Source organism: Mus caroli, chromosome 5, assembly GCF_900094665.2.
Source record: "Mus caroli chromosome 5, CAROLI_EIJ_v1.1, whole genome shotgun sequence".
NCBI classification, from domain to species: domain Eukaryota; kingdom Metazoa; phylum Chordata; class Mammalia; order Rodentia; family Muridae; genus Mus; species Mus caroli.
In genome coordinates, this window is record NC_034574.1 from 142,206,603 (window position 1) to 142,211,982 (window position 5,380).

The 5,380-nt window shown below is 47.3% G+C and overlaps 1 long non-coding RNA gene across 1 annotated transcript; it reads left to right on the forward strand.

Moving 5' to 3' along the window:
- The first annotated feature begins 1,335 nt into the window (after positions 1-1,335).
- LOC110293856 lies at positions 1,336-3,942 on the forward strand. Its single transcript, XR_002377872.1, has 3 exons — positions 1,336-1,388; positions 2,361-2,584; positions 3,861-3,942. It is a non-coding gene; the product is annotated as an uncharacterized LOC110293856 (long non-coding RNA).
- Positions 3,943-5,380: the final 1,438 nt, after the last annotated feature.

Sequence of the window (5,380 nt, forward strand, 5' to 3'; positions counted from 1 at the left end):
TATGAACACACTTCATAGAGTCTTCTAATCTGTGAGCTGGCGATACTCCAGACCCTGAGTCCTCACCCTCACTGATAGGAAGATAAGGAAGCCAGCGTCTAGGGACTGGCCCTGGTTTCAAAACCTTTCTTTCTGTGGTTCTCCTGTGACTAAACAGCACAGTGCCGACCCATGCTGATCTGGCGCAGGCTCAATCTTGTGGTTCAGGAAGAACCAAAGCCCTCCCACCCCACCCCCAAGGCTTCAGTGTAGCAGACACCCCACTGAACTAATTAGGACCCACCTCTCTAGAACTGCAGACTCACTGGCATTAATTAGACACGCAGGAGCATTTTCTTCCAGTAATGAAGAGAATAACACAGAGGAGTCTCGCTGAAGGCCGGAGCATGGTATTTCATAAAGGTTACCTTCTCCACACGGGAGGAATGAAGATCCAGGGGCTGGGCTTCAATCTAGACTTCTCTCCTCCCTTTGGGCTCTGAAGTCAGTTGGAGCTTGCTTGGTTCTTTGGTTTGCTTCTTTGTACTGAGTGGGAGGTGGACTCAGGAGACTCAGGTCTTCCAGGCCAAGTGCTCTGGAGAAGGCCACAAGGAAAGTGACCCAGACACAGCATGCACATACGTCTGTCATCTGTAAATGATCATACTACATACTACACCTGTGTTCATATGGAAAGATGCAAAGATACACAAACATGCCACACAAATTTAAGCAAACACACAGTTCCCAATGCCACACACACACACACACACACACACACACACACACACAGTCACACACATGTGTAGTCACAAACATTTGTGCATAAGTGCACACACAAAGGCACATGTACACACATGCCACACTTAAAGTGGCAATCTCTCTCTGTTTCTATCTTCTCTTTCTGTCTCTGTCTCTCTGTCTTTCTTTCTCTCTCTTGCTCACACACACAGACACACACACACACACACACACATTTGCGGTTGTCATAGTCCCCGGTGTTTGTTCCCAGTGACTGGCTGGCTCAGCAGAAAATCTGGCTGAGTTGCAAGCTTCTGTTTGGAAGGTGGGCGTTGCCGTGTGCAAACACATCTCAGGTTCAGGAAAACACAGGTGAAGGGAAGCCAAGGGCTGGGGTGGGCGGGGGGGTCTTTGTCTTCTCTCCCCAGAAGAATAACTTCTAAAATTGGAACAGCATTTCACCTATTAACCCCGACGATGTTGTGTTTCTCAGCCCACAGAGCCTCTGATGAACCCGGTGGGTGCCAACCTGCTGGGCACACCCTCCTCTGTGATGTAATCTTTTGTTGACAACATGTTCTGAACACACCCGTGGTAGACAGGACAAATCGGCAACCCGAGAGCAATCTTAATTTCAACATACACGGAGGAGTCACAAGTTAGGGCAGGTCAGACCCTCTTAGAGTGAGTGCGGCTTTGGGTGGTGGGTGTGATTCAGGCGTGAATGGGAATCCTCGAATCCTAGAGGGAAGAGGGAACCAGAAGCCTCCCCCCAGCAACTTCAGCATGTCCTCAGCTTCTAGCTCAGCTTAAATCCCCCAAAGCATAGCCAAGGATATGGACGCTATGCTGAATTGCATGCCAAATGGACAGGATAGTGACCCACGCACACAGAATGATACAGTACATAGGGCAGATGGGAGTTAGATTTGATTATTCTGCCACAAGGAAACAAACTTGAAAAGAAGAACAATGAAGAATTACCGAAAAATTAGATTTGCTTAATTGTGATTTGTGAAAAAAAGATTGAGGCAAAAGTGGTGCTTTTGAAAAGCAAACGTCTTGGATTGACCATTCAGTTTATTTCAGTTTGTCAAATTATTAAACGCAAATTTTTTTGTTTATATTTTTTTGTGCATGTGTGTGGTGTCATACACACTGTGTGTGGTGTCTGTGTTTATGTATGTATGTCTATGTGTGTGTGTGTGGTGTGCCTCTATGTGTGTGTATGTGATATGTATGTGTTGTGTGTTGTATGTGTGATGCACGTGTATGTGATGAGTGTATATATGCGGTGTGTGTGCGTGATGTATGTGTATGTAACATGTGTGCATGTATGTTCGTATGTGTATGTATGTGTGTGTATGTTGTTTGTTTATGTGTATGTAGTGTGCCTCTGTGTGAGTATGTGTGTGTATGTGATATGTATGTGTTATGTGTATGATGTGTGTGTATGTGATATGTGTGTATGATATGCATCTGTATATATGTGTGTGTGTGTGATGGGTGGGTATATATGTGGGATGTGTGTATATGTGTGTGTGTGTGCGTGCACATGTGCACACACACACGTGCACATGCGAGATATGTGTGACCAGAGGACAACTTGCAGAGCTCAGCTCTCTCCTTCCACCATATAGGCTCCAAGGGTCAAACTCAGGTTGCCAGGGTTACAGCACATCTTTACGCATCAATCCGTCATGTTTGTCCTCCAAAAACTTTTGAAAACAACACTAAACCCTTTAAACTCTCCTATGAGATGCCACTGTGACCCTTCTGGGAAGAGAGAAATGTCCACTGCAACATCCAGTCAGCTGCTTGAAGTCCTAGAAGCACACACTGGTCTCGAACCAGCTCCAGACAGGTATGGATTTGTTTTCTCTCATTGCCTTAGTCAGTTTTCTGTTCCTAATAAAACACACAAATAACCAAACGATAGAGAGCAAATGTTTACCTAAAGGTTCCTCTACCTCTAAATGGTGCAGTGGGCTGGGGACCATGCCTCTAACACAGGCCTTTGAGGGGTATTCCAGATACTGTGGGAGCTTGGGGGCCTCTTCCCTAGGGTCACGGACATTACAGGCACCTGGTCCTCAGTTGCCTTGGCCTGGGCTACTCTTTTTAGAAAACAACCTCGCTTAGTACGAATCCTATTAGATGAAACCATTTATGTATGAAACTCATTTTCTTTTAGACAAATGTCTCTCGATGGCTTTCAAATCACAAGCTGGCTGATGGGGGGTGGTGGGGAGAGGAAACTGGGCCTTAAATCATTCTAAAAATAAATTTAAGGACTTTTTACAAGAAGTGAGAGCCTTACCTGCCTGTCTGTGAGCGAGAGTGGCTTTGGGGGTTAGCCCGCAGCAGAAAGCTAAGTGTCACTTTAGGATGGCCATTTCATAGGCATTATGGACACAACCAGGGGCCACCTGAGAAACAGCAAAAGGCAGGACTACAAGGTGCTTGGCTGCTCAGGCCTGGTAAGGAGATCGGGATGAAATGTCCATCATTACGGTTCTCTGTGTGCTCAAATCAAGTCTGTAAAGGAGGGTTCTACAAGTCAGCATCCTTCACAAAGGTCGATGGGAGGTAGCTAGCTTTCCCTCTCCCTCCCCGTTGCTTCCTCTTCCTCCCCTTCCTCCATCCCTTCTCCTTTGACTTCCGTCTCTCTTCTTCTACACCTTTCTCTTCATATCATTCCTCCTCCTTCTCCTCCTTCCCCTCTCCTCCATCCCTCCTCCTCCATCCTTTCTTCTTTATTCATGTCTCCTCTTCCTTGCCCTCCTCCATGTCTCCTCCTCCATCCTTTCTCCTTCCCCTCCATCCCTCCTCCATCCCTTCTCCTTTCCTTCCTTCATCCCTCCTCCATGCCTCCTCTTCCATTCCTTTTCCTTCCCCTCCTTCGTCCCTCCTTCATACCTTCTTCTTTATTCATATCTCCTCTTCCTTGCCCTCTTCCATGTCTCCTCCTCCATCCCTTCTCCTTCCCCTCCTTCATCCCTCCTCCATGCCTCCTCCTCTTTCCCTTCCTTTCCTCCTTCCCTCCTCTTTTTCCTCTTCCTGGTGGGTGTGCATCTGTGGTCCTCACAGAGACATAAAAGTTTTCTCTCCTTTGTCCCTTCTGTTTTCAAAATGGCCAGGATCCAGATGCAATGGCTATGTATGAGGTGTCCCCCAAAAGGCTCTAGTGGAGAAGGCTTGGATTCCTGCTGGTGAGCCCATCATGGAGAGGTAATTCATTCATGAGAACTCTGACGTCCCTCTGTGGATCAATCAATGACTCTAATGGAGTCATAGTTGGATAAATTACTGGGAGGTGGGAGAAACTGTAAAAAAGTGGGGCTGGCTTGGAGCAAGTGCTCTCTAGGGTGAATGTATCCTCTTCTCTGACTGCTGCTTCCCTCCAGGAGTGTCTCTGCCTTGTCCTTACCCTCTCTGCCATGACGCTTTCACCTCAGGCCTAAAATAATGGAGTCAGCCAAGTGCTACAGCCTCTGGTACTGTAGGCTGAATGTATCTTTCCTCCTCCAAACTTTCTCTCAGGCATTTCCACAGCGACAGAAGACTGATCACCACAAGGTTGGTACCTAAGTCACTGTTTCAGACCATGAGAGGACCTTGGGAATGGAGCTGCCTGTGGGAAATGTGTGTGTGTGTGTGTGTGTGTGCGCTTGTGTGTGCATGTGACAGTATTTGTGTGTATGTGTGAGTGTTTGTGTGAGAGTGCATGTGTATGTTTGTGTGTGTGTACATGTGACAGTGTTTGTGTGTATATGTGTGTGTGCATGTGAGAGTATATGAGTGTGTATGTGTGTGTGAGTATGTATGTGGCAGAGCATTTGTGTGAGAGTGCATGTGTATGTTTGTGTGGGGCGGAGGGGAGGGAGAGAGAGCCAGAAGCAAGTGTTGGACCGCCTGGTACTGGAGTTGCATGTGGTTGCGAGCCACCTAGTAAGGGTTCTGGGAATAGAACCCAAGACTGCTGCAAGAGAAGCCAGTGCTCTGACCACTGAACCATGTTTCCAGCCCCCAACCAGGTTCTTCTTATCAAAGAGCTACCAAACTATCCTTGATCCTTGTGGACATTTTCACTGTAATGAAGAAACCTTGCCACCTTAAGCCATTTGCATTCAGGGTTTTTTCTCCCTTTGACTAAACGCCATTCTAAAAGCCACAGCCTCCAAAGCAGGAAGATACGATCACGGAAGATGTGCTTTCGTCATCATTGGCTCTTGCTGCCCACATCCCCATATCCTCACTGCCTTGACTGGCTCCCCTTAGGTTATAGAATCTATACCATAGAGCCTCAGCTCTGCAGAAGACACAGTGGGGCACTTCACACCGGGCTTCTCATGGGACGCTGCGTCTGCACTGTGGACAATAGTTAGTGGCATAATGGCCTTTCCCACAGTTAACTACACAGCCCTTGTTCTTTATGCTCTAGAAGCCGTTCTCTGTGTGGTGGCCTGATTGATTCTCCAGGGTAAGTCTTGTGGCAGGAGCCCTCTGCTTCACAGAACCTGTCTATGGCATTTTTTGTTGTGTGATCCCATTACCCCGATAGTGTGTAAAACTCTGATAATTTCTACCTGTGGTGATGAAGAATGTAGGCAGGTAGTTCTCACTCTGAGGCCTCTCTTTCTGCCAGCGAGGGCCAGTG